Raw genomic sequence first — 21,454 nt, 5'->3', positions numbered from 1 at the left:
ATTAGAAATACTCTGTCAAACCTTGTATGTTTAGTGTCTGAACACTTTATTCTCAGTTATTTGTTAAGCCTGTAAGGCCAAAGGCTTGTGTGAAAACACATAATTGGTCTCCAATGCCATTGTGTTGAAAGAGTGTTTGTGCCTGCAGGATAATATAGAGATGTTTGCACATATCGCATGTCAGCAAGTCCTGCTGCCCATATTTTAAAGATGCATGCAGTATTTCTTTCTTCATTAAAATACTTGTACAGTACTTTCAAGAAATGTTTACATTCTGCATACACTCACATTAGATAAACTCTAGCCATATCAGTAACCTGCTTTGTTTGTGAATCGGGTCAGTGAACATGAACCAACATGTTAAGATTGCATGACCATTTTAGTATTATTTATATGCTATTGTAGTATATAGTATAGCTTTTACATTTTCAGTTTAAATTTATTTTAGTAATTTTATCTGCTTTTTAATTAGAATCTTTATACCATTTCTATTTAATTTTACAGTTATTTAAGTTTTAGTGATTTTAGTACTTCTACTTGAACTTTGTTTTTAATATTTCTATTTAGCTTTCTATTTTGTTTCATTACCATTTTGGCGTTCAAATATTTAAATTAGTCCATTTATTCATATTTATATTTATCTCCGCTTTATTTCAGTTATTTAAAACAGATTTTAATAGTTTTAGTTAACAGTAACAACGAGCAAACTCATGAATTTATGTTTTTATAGTTTTATAAATTGTATAATTTTTTAAATATAATTTAGTCTTTGTCTGTTTTCACTTTGAACTGTTTTAGGTCTTTTAAAAATATTTTAGTGTTTTTTTTTTTTTTTTTTGGTGCTGCCAAAAGTGTTAGTGTTTAAAAAAAATACAAGCTTAAAAAATACAAGTTTAGGCTCCTTGTGCTTTTCCAACTGGAATCAGCCAATATGGTGGTAAATAAGTAACAGTCTTTTTCATTACAGTGCAGGCATTGGTTTGTGATACCGCAAAAAGATCTCTTTGTATTGCTGAAAGCCCCAGGCTTAAGTACTTGCAGTTGTTCATTGATTAATAAGAATAATTAATTTCAGCCCTCAAGTTGCCATTTGCTTCAAGGGGTGCAATTGTGAGAACAGCACCTGTCATTTTGGTTAAACAACAAAACCTCTGTCTGATGGCGGCAGGCTAACTTGAGTAGATGAAAGGAGACGTCTGTGTGAGGCACAATAGTTTGAAGCCACGCTATCAGTAGATTCATGCAGTCTTCAAATCCTCAAAAAGGCAAAGATTTTAAAAGGAACTACCTTTTCGTTTTATATATTAAAGAATACAGAGTTGAAGAATACATGAACTGTTTTACCAGATCCTATTGTGTTTTGAGATCTGTCATCATCAGACTTTATTAGTGGAGTGTTTGTGTGGTTTGTTAATGTACAGACAATTAGTCAATTGTGAGCATAGTTCTCATTAGTTGCAGCTTATTCTGCCACTTACAAGATCATGCAAAATAACAAACCCTTTTTATATTTTTTTGCATTTTTGTGCCATTTAGAAACAAATAAATTGCAATGTAAGTGTGTGGAAAACTAAAGAATTTAGAGAATTTACAGATTCAGCAGTTAAGTGCATTAGAGTGAAATGGAGTGTTTTTGCATTTTTGCGATTTATGTTAATTATTATTTTTATTCATCAAGGATGCATTCAGTTGATAAAAGGTGACAGTAAAGACATTTACATTTTAAGTAAAGCTGTCAAGATTTCTTGATTCAATTTCAGTACTTAAAAAATGATAATGGTAATAAACTGAGAAACTAAAAGTTCTTCTGTCTTTTGACATATAAATAAAAAAATAAATTTATGCATTAAGCAGACGCTTTTATCCAAAGCGACTTACAGTGCATTCAGGCTATCAATTTTTACCTATCATGTGTTCCCGGGGAATCGAACCCCCAACCTTGCACTTGATAGCGCAATTGAGCTACAGGAACATGTCATTGTACTGTAAAAACATCCTGTAAGTTTTTAGAACTCAAAACTTTGTAGTTTGTCTAAAAACAGCTTATATTGAAAGCAGTCTACCATAATGACAGCGTTTGGAATGTTCTACTCAATGATGTAATAGTGTGGATAAGCGCCACCTCCGCAGAAGTTTTTCAACATTACTGCCTGTTTGGTGCCACCTGCCGATTTGCGCACAATGTTTATGTGAGAGGCGAATGCGCAGGTCTATGCAGAAATCAAATGATAAAGATAGCTCTGAAGCCAACAAGATGCTGTGCAGTGCCATGTTGTGGAAAAAACATTGCCTTCTTTCTGATCGCAACTACTGTTGTCAAAAGTACCAATCACAAAATTAATTCAGTACTAAAATTTTAAACGTGTCCATTTCCCGCTAACATTTGAGCGCTGTTGAACAGAATCTTAAATGGCGCTGATTGGTAAATATGTTCATGCTTTTAGTGGTTAGGACTGTGATTGGCTTCACGCTTTGCACCGAGCGCTTACACAGAGGCGCAAATAATTATTAATTAATAATTAATTAATAATTCTTTAAATAATTCTACTGTTCACTCAATATTCTAATTGCTCGATTAATCATCAAAATAATGAATGATTATTTACATTAAGTCATTTAGCAGACGCTTTTACAAGTGACTTACAAATAAGGACAATGGATGCAATTAAAATCAACAAAAGAGCAATGATATGCAAGTGCTATAACAAGTTTCAGTTAGCTTAACGCAGTAGCAAGGTTTTTTTAATTAATAAATAAAAAGAAAAAAGATAGTTAGAATAGAAAAATTAAACAAGCTACGTTAGAAGCCTTTTTTACTTTTGTTAATTGTATAATAAAATAAAACAAATAGATAGAATAGATTCAATTATAGAAGCTAGTTTTAGTTTTTTATAAAAAAATAATAATTTATATAGAAAACTTTTTTTTTTTTTCATTAATTGATTAACAAAATAATCATTAGTGACAGCCCTAACAGGAGTAATGACTGCTGAAAATTAGATTGAATTCATTCAGGAATAAATAACATTTAAAAAAATAATAAAATAGAAAACGGCTAATTTAAATTGTATTAATATTTCACAATATTACTGTTTTTACTGTATTTTTGATCAAATTAATAGCATAAGATATACATACATGACTTATACAACCATAGCGAAGGCAGTGAAGATGGTGTGAGGCAGTTTATGTTAACACATGCTCATACATTTCCATTTATAATCCAGCAAGGATTTCTCTGAAGGTCGTGTCTCCTCACAGCATGCATTTTGGAACAGCTGATGACTGGAAGATCTCCAGTTTTTCCTCCAGAGGAATTTAATCATGTTTGTCATCACCAATCCCACAGAATAAAAAAAAAAAGAAATGTTCTGCCAATTTCATGGACTAGAGATTACTGTTTATACTACTGACCTTTATTTCACAACATTTGGGCAAAAGGTTTTGTCTACCAAAATGATCCACAGTCTGCAACTGAACTTGATATTTACTGCAACACAGACACCTGTCAGTCATTCTATGGCCTGGGCTTGGGTGTCTAGCAATTGATTGGGTTTGATTGACGACAACCTGCTTGTGTGCAATGGAAAACAGATAAACTGCTGCTTGCAACCTTGCCACATCTATTCAGATATAGCTTCTAGAGTAACTCACTAATGTCAGCACCATCTGATTGTGTATAAGCTTTCAAAGCTTTGTAATGTATGAAAATAGGTAAGAAGATGCTCTTTATCCTCCTCATCTGTTTTCATCTTTATATATAGTATGTCTGTCACGTCCCCTTACGCTTTAAATCTCAGCCCTTATGTGCTTCCTGCTGAGCAGTAGAGCTGTTTATTCTTTCTCCATCCTTGGTCTCCTGTTGATATAGATCTTTTTGTGCAACTTAAAGAGAATTTATCATTTTCTCCTCGCAGTGATGCTTTTTAATAGGCTGTTTTGTATCTGTGAATGTTTGTTTTGTTGTTCCATAAGAGACTTGCTTTGTATGCCAGGTTTGTTGGCATTGCTTCATGCAGTCTCGATTGCTGATGATGGGGATTTTTGAGAGCAGAAAGGAGCGGGCATTATAAAGCCATGTGCAAGGGCGTTCACTGAAAACTTGCTGTTTTCGTGGATAAAGGATGCAAGGAAATGGCCCAATCACTCCCTGCCACCCACAGGTTTTTGGTTTTTGAAGTAGGGTATGTCAGCTATGATACATCCTACAATTAAATGGAGAAATTAAAATTTCTGGGTTATATTTGAGAAATACATTCCACCTTTTTGCTTTTGACGGTTAGAAATGCTGAAGTGTTTACTTCATGACTGTAAATTTGTGCTCCTACGTTTAGAAATTTTTAAGCATATTGAGCACATTTAATTGATCAGTGTTGCTCAATATTGTAGCCTATATTTAATTTTTCATGCTTATTTCCCTTATACTCAGATTTAAATTACCCTTGTCATTATTTATCATTAGGGCTGTCATACAATAAAAATGTAATTTAAAATTTGAATGAAAATGACCACAAATTATTATTTAAAACTATTTTTTTTTTTTGTTAGATGAGAAAGTATCAGGTAGACATTACAAATTGTAGCTTTAGAAAGAAATAGGTCTGTTTTATTTAATTCAACATAAAATGTATTACACAAACATTTAGCGGCGTATTATAAACGATGGAACATAAAATAAGATAATTTGTGAAATATCTCAGATACTGTAATTAAAATGGCTTTGTTACTGACATTCTTCAAAATACCTTCTTGTATGTTCCACAAAGAAAGGTTTGAAATTACATGAGGGTGAGCAAATGATTTGAATATTTTGGGGTGAACTATCCCTTTAAAGGTTTTATGAAATGATACTCTAAATAAGAAACTAAATCTGCCAGCTGGTGCCAGTAAATGTCTTAATTCTGTTGGTTCAAATGGCTGATTCATTCAGGAATGAAGTAAACGGCTCTCTTAATGGATGGGGCTTTGAATCATTGGTTCACATGATTCGTTTAAAATGCAGATTAATTTTGAAACTAAACAATGCTGTTTTTCTCGGAGATGCGCAACAATTCTGCTATGGCTTTAAAGATCATATGTTCTCAGCAAAATGTTTCAAAAAACATATTGTGTTTAAAATATAACACAATATTAACTTCTTATTTACTGAACTCTTGTATAAATCACATTTAAACGTGTGATATTCCAAATAAAATCAGCACTCAAAACAAAGCAAAATGGTCCTTCTCCAAGCAGCCCACAGCGGCATTTCATTTCTTAATCCATGTTTTGAACGAATTTGGTGACCATTTGGCGCGTTGAACCATTAGCATATGCGTTGGCTTTGAAGTGGCGCAGCACAGACCGATTGGTGTATGACATCAAAGTACCGCGAGAGCAATTCAAAAGCACAAGGAGTTGTCTGCTCTCTATACCCTTGCGGTACTTTGATCGATCGGTCTGATGGTGATGATCCGCTTCAAGTCGAACAAGCCTAGTGAATCAATGAATCATTGTGTATGTGTGTGTGTACAGATAATAAACAGATTAATGCACAAGATGGAACGATTATTCGTTTATTTATTTTACATTTATATTCAAATAACGAACAATTTTTTAAGTTTGTTCATGTTTTCAATATTCTGTTTTATTTTATATTGCCTCTCGTCACATAACTTTTTCTGTACTTTCAGCTATTTTTCTCAACTAAATTTTTGCCTCCTCAAGGAAAAATTCCTCAGGTCTAAAGGAAAACATTTCGATGATTTATCTGGTAAGCAAAAATTCTGAGTCTTGCAAAATTCGGAAGACGTTGTCCTGGAGAGTGTTTGATTTGGCTTGCAAGGTGGCAGGTATATCAGGGGTTAGACTGATGACCTGTGTCTGTTTGATGTAATACCAGCCAGGGTGAGGAGCGTGTGTCTCCTGGGGTCAAAGAGAGATGAAGAGCCCCTGTCAGCATGCAGGATCAGCCCAGAGCTGTTTTGTTTGTGTGTGTGTTTAATGACCTCTGGGGACCATCTCCTGCTGTCCTATCTTTCTGCAAACTGCTGACTGTAAACCCACCCACAAACACACACACCCCACCTCAGTCATTTGACAAATATGTCGTCCAAACTGCATGTTAAACAGAACTCCTTCATATTCCTGTCCCTTGCCCCGTTTACCCAGAGACTGCGGCATGTGAAGGAGGAGCACACTGAAGGGCCGTTAATGCTGAATGTGTTTTTCCATTCCACTGTGAGACTTTCCATTGGTTTTTTATGTGAACGTGCACTAGATGGACACATCTGACAAGTTTAGAAAAATTAAATAAGGTTTAAAACATGTTTCCTAACAGTTTTTCACTTTGGAATACATTGTTAGCTTAGCAACATGCTAATGAAAAACCCCATTGGAATCCATTATGCATTGTGTTTGTAGCATGCTAAGTCAGATTTTGACACTTTATAATACATTTGATCTATAACATTTACATTATTACAAAACAACCTTTATGTTACATACTAGCGTTTTTTGTTTTTTATAATAATATAAATAATTACGTTTTGATAAAGAACAGACACTACAGTTAAAACCGAACATGGCTGCTCAATGCAGCTTGCTGAACGAGTCACATCACGTCAGATTTAATTTATCACATGAGGAGTGAGTTGAGCTGACTGACAAGAAGAGTGAGGTGAGACAGACAAGACGATGGCAGATTATTATATTTTTGAAACAACATGCAAAAGAGCCTGTTTGGCAATATTTTGGATTCTGAAAAGCCTGTTGACTTTTGCTGCTGTTTATCTGAGGTGATTTTGGAAGTAAAAACAAAACAAAACATATGTTTCTTATTTAATTGGTTCAACAGTGTTTGCTGATTTTACTTTGTTTAAACTGTGTAATTTATTTTATTTGACATCAAGGTGTATGCCGTGCTTCCAAACTTTTTTATTCGTTTTGCTAATAAACGTTCTAAGTGTCTTATTTATTTGGTTCCCCAGTGTTTACTTATTTTCAATTTTGTAGGTTACACCTATTTAAACTTTGTCCAAGTTATTTGTCATTTTATATAAGTCATAGCCTAGCATAGTGTTTTTTTATTCATTTCGTTAATAAAAGTAATATGATTTATAGATTTTTAGTAGGGGTGTAAGAAAATATAGATACTCATGAGTACTGTATCAATTCTCCAAAATGTAATATTGATATTTTAAAAAAATAAAAAATAAATTCATAAAAAGATTCATGGCAGTTGTTTCATTTGGAGTTTTTATCCTGACTGCTAGATAGCAGTCTTCATCTCTGAACTTAAACAGTGACAGGAAATACTAGCAATTAAGGCACGCCACTATCGTTAGTGTTAATATAGTTCGCTGCCAGTAATGGAGGATGAAAGAATTGTTCCACTTCCCGCCTCGGTTTACAAAGCTGAAGTGACATCATTTGGGCTTTGGTGGTAACGTCCGCCCTGGGAATGTGGCACAGGTTGTACCTTGGTTTCTCCGCTTCCCATGTGAAGTGCTTCCCAATTGTGAACCTTTAAAGCAGCGTCTAGAAATATATATGATAGTTTTATAAAAAACATTTTATACATATAGCTACATTTAACTAAAGAATCCTGCAAACACTTGAAATTTCCCCCCTTTACACATACTGCATAAAAAGTGTTTCAATAACATTGGAAGTTACAGACTGACATTGCAAATACAGATCCCAGTGTTTTCTGGCTAATTTATTTTTTATTTTTAAGGTTTGCATATGGTGGTGTGTTCTTAATGCAAGCTTTCCTAAAAATATATCCTATTCCTAAAATAAGAAATATCCCTATATATCGCCTTGCTTATGTAACCCCTCTCACCCAGGTCCTCTCTGACGCTCCTCGCACTCGCTCCGAGCGGGGCTCGAACCCGGGTCTCTGGCATGGGAGGCAGACGCACTAACAAGGAGGCTAAATGCTACAGGCACCATGCCAAAAATTGCATGCACATCACTGTGCCAAGAAAAAAAAAAAGATGCTAGAGGAGCAATGTTTCAAATTAATTTGCGAAATTAGGAAGCCATAGATTCAAAGTATTCCAAATCAGTCACTTGTGAGGTTCCATTATGGTTGCCTTTGAAGATAGCTTCCCATGTAGGCAGCAAGGCAGGTTTTTTTTTAATAGGCATAAGGTATTTTACAGAAAGCAGGATTCTCCTTTGGATTTCCCATGGAGCTTTTATGTATTCACTGCCATATCCACCTGCTTTTACACCTGTACTCACCCCACATATAATGTTTTTCAGTCAAGAGCTGATAAGAGGTTTGAGAGAAGTGTTTGTTTTTGATGTTATGTAGTATTTCCGCTCAGTATACAGTACCTTGCCCTAAACTGTGGCTTGTTAAACTGTTTGTCACCCACAATGCATATGTGTCATCACGCAGCACTGATATGTGCTGTTTTAAAGCAGCCCTCTCATTCTCTCTCCCTGCAATCTGTCTTTTCTTTCTTGCCGAGGCCACGGGGTCTCATAAGAACTAGGGTATTTCCCTCAGCTAGCGCCTGGCACACATCAAACGCTCTAATCTCTTTGACCCCCACATGAAAGAGGCAGCACTGGTCCAGTCCATTCAAATAATGGATAGAAGAAGAAACACTAGTCTATTTGAATGAAAAACGGTAACAAAAAAGATAAATGTGAACTTCAGGGCGGTGAGACAACTCGGGCTGGACCAGAATATTCCATTATTCGAATATACGTTCGTTGGGTTGGCATTCGATTTTCAAATTTGAGAGATTAAAAAATATTATTAACTTTTTTTTTAAACACTTGGCATCCCCCGTGAAACGGTACTCATTCGCCCTTGAATGAATCGCCCGTGAGTGAACCCCATGATTCAGTTAATCTTGAAAAGATGACAAAAATGCCAAGACCTCAACTGTAAATTGAGTGAGGACAAGGTAAAGGCAGTGTGCCAAATATGCAATTTGAAACTGGCCTACCACATCAGCACATCAAGTTCTTTTAGTAGTATGCCTATAGTATATTGTGGGTGTAAAAAAATTAAAAATAATCTGCGATTATCCGGCATGTTAAGCAATCATTTTACATATGATAAAAATGTGAACTTAATTTGTTTGGAAAATACTTGCAAATACGGCAGTCATCATTTTTTTTCAGTAGCCTAATAATAATTATTTGTCTATAAGTATTGCTCTTAACAGACCTGTGTGTTTTGTATCACAAGTGCAGTGTCCATTCTCAGAGCATATAAGCCCTGCACGCGTGCCACTTCTGGCTTGCGCTGTTCTGTAATTTATTAAAAAACTAGGAAAACTCACATAGAACATGTAGACATTTACAATACTGGACTGAAAACGGGGAACTCTGTTTAAACACCTGACCGAATGGGGGGGGTGACAAGACACACCTGGGATCAATGGAAATAAACTGGGAACACCTGGAAACAAATCGACATAATCAGGACAGGAACAGGAAACTAACCAAATATGGCCATAGGATGGCACACATGGAGCAAAACACACACAAAACATGGAATAAAGCTTTGGATAAAAGCCTCTGCCAAATGAATAAATGTAAATAAACAAAGTCTGACAGCTGATTTGTTGCTAAGGAAACATTTGTAATTATTATCAATGTAACACATGGTATTATTTGATCAATAAAAACTTTAAAAAAGCTGAATTTTATTTTTTTAAACTAATCTATAAAACTTTACTATTAGGTTTTATAATATTATATTGTTTATGTTATATAATTAACATTTCATTTATTTTTTTCAATAAACATGTTATCTATGACATGCCTATAAATACATTTAGCAAAATGTTGTTGTTGTTTTTTTTTTACTCTTTAATGGTTTTTTTTTGTTTTGTTTTTTATAACCTGTAGGCAACTGTATCACAATACTTACCGGATAACATCAAAGCTCAAACCAATATGCTCAAAGCAAAATTTTATTTGTGAGCCAGATTTATTAAAGAATGAACTATGAACACTTGAGGGACCATATAAAAATTCAGCCTGTGAGCATCGCTGACATATTTAGTCTTCCCGTGTGTGCTGGTAACTTTGCAGAGGCATTTGTTTATGGGTTTTTATGAAGAGAGACCCTGCCTGGATGTATCCATTAATGGCAATTACTATAAGAGAATGTAGCTGTGTGTGCATCTCGCTAACAAATGATCTCCCCAGCATCCCCTCAGAAGCCTTTTTAGCAGAGTACTGATTAGAAATGCCATTGTGCATGCCAGTAATGGCGACACGTTGTGTTAGGTGAAACTCAAATGAGACAGGAACAGTGGGAAGCCAATATCATCTCTCCAGCGGCGCATGTTCTTTGTGTTAATTCTGCACTGCGTTGTTGATGTCTAAGATGTAATCATGAGCTCATCCGTCCCAAGATTCAGTTCCTCATGCACCATACCAGTGTCTAATGAGATAGGCCTAACAAAATTAGAGTTCTCTGTGTGATCGCTGTGTGATGTAACATGTAACTAGACAAAGAACTACTCTATTATTAGACACGCTTGTTAAGAGATTAATTCTTAATATTTTGATTCTATGTCAATGGGATTTGATGGCAATATAGAGTTGGAATCATATATAAGCGTGATTTTTGTATCCAACGAGCTGCCATTACACTCTTATTTAAATGTATTGCTGTCAAACGATTAATCTATATATATATAGAATTTTGAGACAAAGGGGTTTAATGTGAGACAGGCTTCACTTCTACTGACAGGAGCAATATAATGCATCATTATACAAACAGACTAATGTTACCCTGAAGAAGAAAGTTTTCCATAGTTTACATGATGGGCATAGTCTCTGAACTTTTGATCACCCCTTGTATGTTTGATAGCACTAACATTGTACCTTGTAGATTACATTAAGAAAAGCAAGCACAGCGCAACTTTTCACGCACCTGTGCATATATCAGAATATCATTGGACAGTTTAATTCATCTTCGGAATACAATTTAAGATATTTTGGATGAAATCCGGGAGGTCAAAGTCCAGAAAAGTTTGATAGAGCTCATCAGAATAGCCCATCTGGTATCAGTGGTTCAACTGTGACTTTAGGAAGACAATTCGTCTCCTCTGTATCTCTCTACATATTCATAGCGCCATTTTGGAAAATATGAGCTGATCGCAAACTGCGAACACTCTTCTGTGTCATTTGCACCACAAGGCACACTTTTACAGGTTTGAAGATACGGGGGTAAGTGATTAATGACTAAGTTTTCATTTTGGGGTAGAGTATCCCTTTAATATGCAGTGAATTTGAAAGAACTGTTAACTTTTAAGGGCATAATTTTTGTACAATTTTTTAAAGTGTACAAAAGGTCATGTACTTAAATAGGCACCATATTATTTTAATTTTGGTTACATCTGCAGTTAATCATAATGCCATGGGAAATAACAAATTACAATTTAGCACAGGCCAATAAATCATGGCACATTTTGTAGCATAGATTAATGTATAGTTCAAGTGCACTTCAGAAGAGATTGTAAAACTGCACCCTCTTTCCATTGACAGCTATTTGAAAACTACTAGTGTACTCAGATAAAACAAAAATGTGTTTGAAAGCAAAATCTGTATTGCCGATATTTCATTATTGCTATAAAATATATTTTACAAGTGCTGGATTATTTTTGTGATTCTATTCCAATAGTTGTGGAGATAGCAGATTTTACTTAATGTTCTCTGTCACATCTAACAAGAAGCTCCTTTTAAGCTCCTTTTAATGAACCTGAAAAAAGCCTGAGGAGTGTCAAATTAAGTGTGTTTGTAGGTCTGGTTTGCTGTAATAAAAGGGATGTCACAATAAAAACAGAAGCAAAACATGGCAACCTATCTCCCATTACAGTTTTTAGCACTAAAAGAAAATAAAAAAAGATGCAGCTAATGACTTCAGTGCAGAATAAAGTGTCATTACTGACATAATGTAGTTAATCAGTGTATTTTAATTTGAAGGATGTTTAAAAATAAAGATAATTATAAAGTGTAATAATAGTTGTATTATTAGTCATAGTAGTATTACATTAAGAAGTACATTTTACTATAGAAAAGCAATGTATTTGAGTTACATTTTCTTCAGGTTTAACCAAACTCTTTGACGGGTTGCTGTGAAGAGTTTTGTTTATGTGTATATGATATGATGCAATTTTTCTAAAATGAAATGGTCAAGCTCTAAAATGACTCTCAGAGCATTTCTGGAGACAAAAATACTGCGAATGTCAAGTGTACTTCATGGAAAAACCCAAATATTATAATATATTTTCAAGCTGTAGTGTAGTGAGTTTTTAGATGGATGCCAAAGTTTTATGGTTTGATTAGTATCTCTGACCCAATTTGTTTGCAATTTGGTTTTAATGGGTGCGATACACTGTTTTTTCCCCACCAACTGGCAACCCACAGTGTACCTTTTGTAAATTGATGTGTGGAATCGCACAAACCAAAACAAAAATGGATATTCTGAAATGGAATGCACATTTCAGTGAAATAATGGGATATAGCATTGTTTTTTTGTGGAAACAAGTAAGCAAGCTTAGCATTTTTTTATATTAGTGTAAAAAACACTCAAATAGTAATAGTAAGTAGTATAGTGATATATATTTTTATTTATTTATTTGAACGACGGAAGAAGGGACATTGACAACCATTTAGAATAAAAAAGTGCAAAACATAATAAATCATAACTGTCTGTTTGACCAAACATTGAACAAGCTATGAATATAATTACACAGATGCAGACACTGTAATTATGGAGCAAGATCTCCACTTATACGTGAACTGACTGCCCTCCCAAATGAGCGCCAATGTGTGCGTGCCAGGTGTGTGAAAGAGTCACCGTATCTCAATTTCTACTTCTTTTTTTTTATTTTTATTCCTGCACATAATAAAATTTTGTCAAGGTCTGACTTTTTGAACCCCTCCTTCAAAGCCCAGCGATGCACATCAAATATCTAATTTCAGGTATTTTCATCCATTCCAGAGCTCACTTTCTGAAGCTGTCCCTCTCTCTACACTTAAGAGAGCACGTGCCATGCAGTTCTTTACATTTTCACATGCTCAGCGCACCAGAAGAGTAAAGGTGTTGGAAAAAAGGGATTTCTCTCCTGTGACAGTTATATTGTTTTCTCCATCGTTTCAACTGACCTTTTGCTTTTTCTTGAGTTTCGCTGAACATGTTGAGCAACAATGCTTCTGTCTGGAGACAGAGACTGAGAACCTGCCTTTCTGGGGCTCAGTATATGAAAACAAATGTCTCTGAAGATCAATGAACTTAAGTCCGATTTGGAACTAAATCAGGGTGAACAGATTCAACTAGCCAGAAGTTACTCAAGTGTTCAGTGCTCAAGCACAGAAGCACAACTGTGAGTTGGCATTTAGGCGCTGACATTTCAAGGTGCTGTTTTGTTGTGCTAGTTGTGCTTAACCTCATAAGAGCGTGGACCTTTGTTTTTTTAAAGGGATATTTAGACATGCCGATATTTTTGCTAGTGTCTGTATGTGACCTTGGTGGAATACCGTTAGCATATTTGTTGGTTGTTAGCAGCAGTTGACAATATGGGGCGATCAATGGCTCATCTAGACATCAGGGTGGCCATTGGAAGATCAATAAAGAGGATATATATATAATAGAGCTACATACAGTGGCCTTGGAAAGTATCACAAATGACTGAATGTCTTTCATTATACTGTATAAAAAATTTGCAAACACTCGATTGTACAGCTTTATACTTTAGAAATGAACAAACTTTTCTGAGCCATTGTACTTTCTAACTTTTTTCTGAAGGCGATTTTTAGCGGATGTATGAAGTTCACACAGATATCGTAACAGATTATCCGCAAATATAATCACAGTATAACTGATATTAACTATAAATCCAGTTAATAAATCCAGTTAATAAAATTCCCTGTCTTAATTTTGAGTAATGTATACATTTAATTTTATTTATTTGAGTTAACATTTTATTTTATTTTATACAAATTTCCTTTCCTTTTCTTTAAAGGTGCCCTAAAATGCAAAAATCACATTTATAAGGTGTTTGAACAGTTGTGTAGCTGCAGTGTATGAAAACAGCCAGTCTTTAATGATAAAAATCCACTCACTCATTGTTTTATATTTCCAATAAACCATTAAGTCTCTCCACATGAGCTATTCCAGACTATGATGACATAGTTGCTGAAACTCCCGCCCATTTGTGACGCTCTCTGCCCTATTAGCATATATACAGCCCTGAGTGAGAAGCTGCAGTCCACCATTACTGTTCTCTTGCTGTAGCTGCTGGAAATGCAATGTCAGCACCAAAGAGCCATTAAAAGTGTCTTGTGTTGGGATGCACCAACAAACATAGGAGTCTCCATAGACTGCTGAGGACACGGTGCTTACTTTTCATTTTAGAAGGAAATGTCCCTGAAAAAAAAATGGAAAAGTCATATACTTTGCCAAAAGATTTTACACCGGACTCGACTGCCTCAGAGACAAGGGTCAGTTTAGTGCTGGAGTTGTACAATGATTGCTGCTGGGATAGATGGGATAGATACCAACACTTTGTGCGCAGATGTTCAGACTCCAGAAAAAGTAAGCATCAAGCATCATATTTTGTTTCCCAAAAGAGATCCTTGGCTCTCTGTAAGGCTAATGTTCTGCCTTCATGTGCTACCAGAATGATCGTGAATAGGAATGTGGTAGTTAAAAATTTTGTTTGGAAGCAATGTGTGAGGTCACATGGTCTCTGCACTCTTTTGAGAAGGGACCTGGGTTGCCAGGTTTTCGCAACAAAACCCTCCTGCGGACATGAAAAACAACCTGCGGGAACAGTGTTAAAGTAGACCAATTCCACAGGAAAACTACGGACTTGGCAGGAAGGACTGGAAGAGAGGCGGGTGCACCAGCTCATTCTCATTTAAGGGGACATACAGTTAAACAGAGCGTTGAGGCTCATACCATAAAAGTAGCAATTTCAACAAGCTATAAAAAATTATCTGCGGGGTATTTTGAGATTAAACTTTGCATACACACTCTGGGGACATCAGAGAACAATTTAAAATATTGTATCAATGTATTCTATTGCACCTTTAACAATGAACACAGTTCATAGAATTCCCTATCGTAATTATGAAGTGAATTAAGACACTGTTTGAACACCAAAAAATCCATTCGAAGGGTCTTTAGTAAATTTTTAAAGAATGAGGGCATATATTGTAACATATTGGTAATTGGTTGATAGTCCAGATTTTATTAAAAAAAAATTGTGTGTGAATTTTTTTTTTTATTTTCATACTGTGCGATATAATGTTGTCATGCCTAAATTCACTTGAAGCTTTAAAAAGCTTTTATCTTATTTGGACGAAATAGTACAGAATTATAGTACTGGCTACTTGTCGGTTATTCGCCATAGCATGAAATTAGATATTGATATTACATATCAATATTATCCAGAATTAGTGTCTGTGAATCTGCCTGTGAATCTGTTTACTGTGTACTGTAGCCCTGTTCAGATGTTATAGGATGTCATAACTATTTAGGTATGTGACTCGAAACTCTTTACTAAACCATATGACACTTTGTAATCCCAACTCGCAGTGGGGAAAATGAATGAGTGAGATACTGCCCGCTATTCTGGTTTCTCACTATCAGAAGCCTGCAATCATCTGTTGACTTAATTTATGTCCATCTTGTCACATTAAACAATAATCATTCCCATGATACTTCAAGAAGATAAATTTCCCTGTGCAATCCTGAGTGAGTCTAATCTATTGCCGGCTCCTTTAGCACTGCCTGTAAAGGTTAAGTGAGTTTCTTTCAGAAGCACAGTGTATTTTTTTCCCCTGGCAAGAGAAAGGTTGTTTGCCAAGTGTAGTTTGTTTATGTATGTGTTGGGGTAAATTGGCTATTCTTAGTCTCACTGAAGAGCAGACGTGACAGACAGAGGCCCTGCTTTTGAACTGACTTAATTGGGCCATTCATCACAGAATGCTGATGAGGTCTGCCTGTCTCTTTTTCTCATGTAGCCATCTTTTTCAGTCTTTCATTCTTTCATTTTTGCATCTTTTCTTTCTCTCTTTCTGTAAACAGAAATGTAATTATTGTACCACGTGACCCAAATTCGCCTACTTCGAGGATACTAGACCCTGACCTAGGACTTTTAGACTAACTTTTTGCACTGGTGCGCCTAACTTTTTTTGCACCAGCACAAAAGTAAGGTGCACCCAAATTTTCGACCGCATCACATTTAAAGTAACACCGCAGTTTAACAAGTTCACTTCTTAAAAAATGTGAACCCACATTTAGTCAGTAACAGGCCAGTTTCCTGATTCCTGACATGAAGTTGACTGACAAGGGCAGCCCTTCAGTACTGAATGTGTGACTGAACACCAGGTTAGACGACCTCAGACTTCTCATTCTGCTCTGAAACGGTCACCTGAGAGAGATGGAAGGGTTCAATCAGCCATCAGATCACATGACCTATTGTTCGTTCCGTGGGGGGATACAGCTGCTTTCCCCCGGGGGCTGGAATAGGATACTCTCTACTTGAGCTGACCTGTGCAAACGAAACCATAGCTGTCTAGAATCACAAAAGGGACTGCACAAAAACAATATATTTGTGAGATGTCAAGTACATAGAATGATTGTGAGCCGTTGTAGTAAGTTGTATGCGGATATCAGTGTTTTATTCACTGTATCAGTCTTTTAAAAGTTTTTAAATCTCTTTATGCTAAATGAGGCTGCATTTATTTGACTGAAAATACAGTAAAAAAAAAAAAGTTATATTGTAACATTTGATTACCATTTGAAATAATAACTTGCTATTTTATTCCTGCAATGCAAAGCTATATCTTCAGCATAGTGCTGGGCAGTATACCGGTTAAATGCTAAATTAAAGTAGGCCTATTCATTTATTTCTTCTTAACAGTTTTACTGACCCCAGAATGATAATATAATATAATATAATATAATATAATATAATATAATATAATATAATATAATATAATATAATATAATATAATATAATATAATATAATATAATATATGCATTTAAAAATTATAATTATTTTCATATTATGGCTGGTAACAGATGCAGATGACAGATATTCTATTATTTTGTATAAATAAATAAAAAAATAAACATTAAAAACTGAAGTAACATCTATTTTCCTTTTTATAAATGGCATGTTCTTAAGTTTAATAATGTTTCTAAAGGTTAACTTTGAGTTTTAAAAGACAACAATGGCAATCTAAATGCAAAACGAAAGGAACACACATTGACAATTAAATGTTGTATATTGCCCTGTAAACTAAGAAAAACTACAATACCAGTACAGTATATCATGAATCCCTAATGAAGAGCATTCCCTCGTTCCCTTGAAACTTTCCTGACCATCTTCTCCAGCTCATCTGTAAGGATGGAGAGATCAGATGGAAGAGAGGAGCTTATTAGGCAAGAGGGTGACGGCGCACTTGGTATGCATGAGAACGGTGAGAGTAACCTTTTATCAATCAGCTTTCATCACTGACCAGCCCTATTGAGGGAACACAAAGCAGGCGGTCAGTTTTATTTTCCCGCTTGTTCCTGCAGCAACTAAACCTCTGAAAGCCCTGCTTTTATGAAACTTAGATTGGCTTAGTTAGACGCAATACCATCTCTCATTTACTCCGACTGCAGCCCGACAGGTCATTAAGCTGTATGCTGTGAAATAGTGTCCATTCAATAAATAATGAATATCTGGTAGTGCTAAAAGGGCTGGAGAAGTTTTGGCTGCCAAAACGCTCTGGCATCCCTCTCTCTGATAATACACATGGGGTCTCCATTGTGTTTAAACATATCCCGTCATAGCGCTTTAGATAAATAGTTCTGTCTCTCTCAGGAATGCAGACTTCCAGGCTAGTATTGATGTGGAACAGACAGTGAAAGTTCTCAGGCTTTTCGGCGAGCCGAGGGATGGATGAGGAGAGAGGCATTTAACGTTTCACCCCAAAGGCACTCCAAATTCTCACCCGGTCTTTGTGGTGTCGGGCACAAACAGTCCTGCAAAAAGGGGCAGACGGGAGAGCATTTGGACGGACACTCGCTTTGGCAATCTGGCTGGTGGGCGGGACATTCGGCGCTGAAATGTTGCATAAATAATACCAGAGGGGGGCGCTGGGTCCTCTGTTGCCATGGAGACCTTTGTGGCTGACTGAGCCGGTGTTGTGTGCGAGATGGCTGGCAGACCGGCCGCACCTGTACTGAGTTGAGGAATTTCTCTAATGGGAAGAGCTAAGAGGGGATGGTCGAAGGGGGGGCTTTACACTGATCTCTGCGACCGGTTGCTCTGTGTGTGGTGTGAGACAAGGTTACGGCTGTTTTTTCCCGATCTGCACGGGGAAAGGAAGGAAGAAAATGTTTCTGATTTAAAGGGTGAGTTGAAAGTTTCTTGCAACTTTAACTGGATTGTATGTATGCTTTGCTAATACAGTGAAATTTGGTTAAGATGTCCATGCAATTTGTTATTTTCTTTATCTATTGGACATCTGTTGTGTTTCTCATTGGGTATGGCATAATACAGCAAAACAGCCCCATTCATTGGCATTATTTCTTATTGATTAGCTCTCCAGCTTTATTTATACTAGTTTTAGTTGGTAGATTTCAGTCAGACTTAGTTATCAGTTTTCTTTTTTTTTTTTTTTTTATTATGCATTTAAAGGATTTCCTTGCATTTTCTTTTTTACTCTGATCAACAGGTGTTGCTGGTTTTCTTTTTCTTTTTTTGTTTTAAGTGGTTTGCGCCTTTAATTCACCTTGTTCGATAGTGTTATTGCTCAGGAATATCTACTTTAATCTGCCTTGGAAGATCTTTAAGCTGCCTTGGAAGATAATGCAGTATGTATCAATATTTTTCAGTGTTATTTTAAATATTTAGTGTACTTTTAATATTTGGGAATTAAATAGATTTAATGGTAATGCTTTCTTAAAGCCTTTATGTAAAATGCATTATAAAGGGTTTTTAGAGGGTATCCTGCATTATAATTAATCATAATGTGCATTGTAATACATTATATCTTGTCATATATAATTATAACCGGATTTATAATGCAATGTAGGATGAATTGATTGTAACAATGAATTGACAAGTGTGCATTACAAGGCATTATTAATGCATAAAAACTACTTTTATAATGCAGTATACGTAAAGGCTTTTTTTTTTTTTTTCTAACAATTTAATTTAATTAAATATATAAATATATGTAAACACTTTTTTGTAGCACTTTATTTAACAGTTCTGTTCCCCATGTACATACTATGCATTACATTATAGTAATTACAATAACTATGTAATAACTAGGTACTAAACCTGAACCTGAACCTACCCCTAAACCTAACCCTACCCCATGTAGTTACCTTGTATTACCAGAACTTTCTTAGATAAATACACTGTAAGTACACGTACTGTAAAATAAAGTGCAACCCACTTTTTAACCATATAATTTCATCAAAAATGTGTTGCACAGAACTGTACACTGTAAGTAAAAAGCTTGACAAAACAGATATTGTCCTGGCAGAAAATTCTCCTTAAGATGTCAGTAAAATTGTAGTTTTTCCATAAGATATACAGACATTTCAGTAAACCCTAAAACATAACATAACCCAATGCAATGTTCCATTCCCAGGTAAAACGCCTATGAAAAATCAATACAAAAATTCCTTCATATTATCAAACATATTAATGAATTAAGTAATCATACAAACTTGTATTTTTTTCAAGACATTTGCTGGGGGATTTGCTTGCAAAACTCTATCTCTCTCAAGAAGTTGTGCAAGTGTTAGCAATGTTTCTCAAGGTAATGCTAAAACATTTGTTTACAAGAAAAATTAAAAACCACAGAATTATTAGCTTCCTCTCATTGCATTCTCATCTTTTTTCACCATGTCCCCTTAGGTGCTTTGTATATGTGTGAATATTTGAAGCAGTTTGAACTGATTTAAGCTAATGAGCAAACTTACCACCTCAACTGTTTCTGAATTTTAAATAAGTCATAAGAAAAAATTTTGGGGGGGCGTTTACATACCCGCATGTAATGAGACAGGAGGAAATGCAAAACCAAAACTAGACAATCACAATCTTAAAAAAAAACATAGCTGCCAAGTGTTGCGCATTACAATCATACCAATATTCTCAATTTTGCTTTATCTCCGACAAAATATGCTGTTATTATTCAATATATTGCCCTGACTTTATTAAATGGAGAGCACAGCCATGCAAAGGCATCTTTCTTTAGATTTAATTACTAAGGATCTATCTCTCTGTGGGCGGGATGCATTCCACAGTCCATATCCTCTTTTAATGTGTCAGTGTCCTAACTGCACAAAGGAAAAATCTCATGGGAGAAGTGTGAACGGTGTGAGAAAGAGAGAGTCGAGAGAGCGAGACAGAGAAGAAAGCAGTTTAATTTGTTGCACTTTTGTGGTTTGCAGGCCGAGAGCTGGTTGTTTGTGATTTAGGTGTGGATGAAGAGGGGTGTTATAGAATTAAAAATAGGAAAAAATTGATAAATTGTTGTTCTGGTGTCTGGAAATAAGGTCTGGCAGGACACACCATCATCTGATTCAGTCCACAAATGGCTTTCAGAGCTGGATCAATAAACTCCTCAATTGTACGACCCCCGTATGCATGTGATTACAGATCAAGCCACCATCGATCTTCCTGCCAAGCTGTAATTAAAACAGGTACCTGTGACAAGAACTTCTGCTGTGGGGCGTCTAATTGTTTTCTGAGTTCCTATTTTATCCTCCGTTCCCTGTTCTGGACCGTTTCTGTGCAGGAATAAAACGCTTTGCGGTCTCACGCAGGTCTTTTGTCCTTCTCTGAGTGCACTTGAGGAATTGGAAGTTCTCTGATGGCTTCTCGTTGGAGGAAGTGCTCTTTTCTGATGCCGGGCTTCATGCTCTAATCTTAGCTGCCTGGAGGGGGCAGCTTGGGGCCGGCTGTCTAAGTGATTATATGTGCCGTCCGGTTATGGAATGGGCCTTTATTGGTGCTGATGGTGCACTTTCTGTCCCAGCTGGGGTGTTAGTGGTGATTATCATCTCTCATGGCCGGCCGGAGGTCTGCCTGTTTGATTTATAGCTGGCATGCACGCTGCTCCACAAATTCTACAGAAGTTTCTCTATGGGACTAGAGTTTAACCTAATTTAAAATAAGTTTAACTCAATTTAATTACAGGAGAGAACAAAATCTGCCCTCTATAGGACATTCTAAAATTGCATATTGAATGTAGTTAGTGGTTCTTGCTTTAGGTTTATAGGATTAGGGATTTGAACAAAACTCAAACTCTTAAGTACTAGTATGTTGCCTCAAATCATACAGAAGTTATATTACTTTTCTAAATGATCAGATCTACAAATATACCTGCATTGAAGGAGGAACCTGAGCTTTATGTAAAGACCAAAATGGAGTGAGGTCTTTTTTACTTACAATATGCAAAAAAAATAAA

General features: G+C 35.7%; 1 protein-coding gene across 3 annotated transcripts in view; it reads left to right on the top strand.

Annotated features, from left to right (window-relative positions):
- ctnnd2a (catenin (cadherin-associated protein), delta 2a) overlaps positions 1–21,454 on the top strand; it is a 273,177-nt gene that overhangs the window by 54,070 nt on the left and 197,653 nt on the right. The window contains exon 1 of one of the 3 annotated variants that reach the window (XM_026200543.1): positions 17,885–18,380. The exons of the other annotated variants lie outside the window; for them this stretch is intronic. The gene's annotated coding sequence lies outside the window, so the exon portion shown is untranslated. Of the gene's footprint in view, positions 1–17,884; positions 18,381–21,454 lie in introns of those variants that run through there. 3 annotated transcript variants of the gene reach the window in all.

This window comes from Carassius auratus, chromosome 24, assembly GCF_003368295.1.
Source record: "Carassius auratus strain Wakin chromosome 24, ASM336829v1, whole genome shotgun sequence".
Classification (NCBI taxonomy): Eukaryota; Metazoa; Chordata; class Actinopteri; order Cypriniformes; family Cyprinidae; genus Carassius; species Carassius auratus.
The sequence above is the reverse complement of the archived record's forward strand: the minus strand, read 5'-3'. Positions and strand labels throughout refer to the sequence as shown.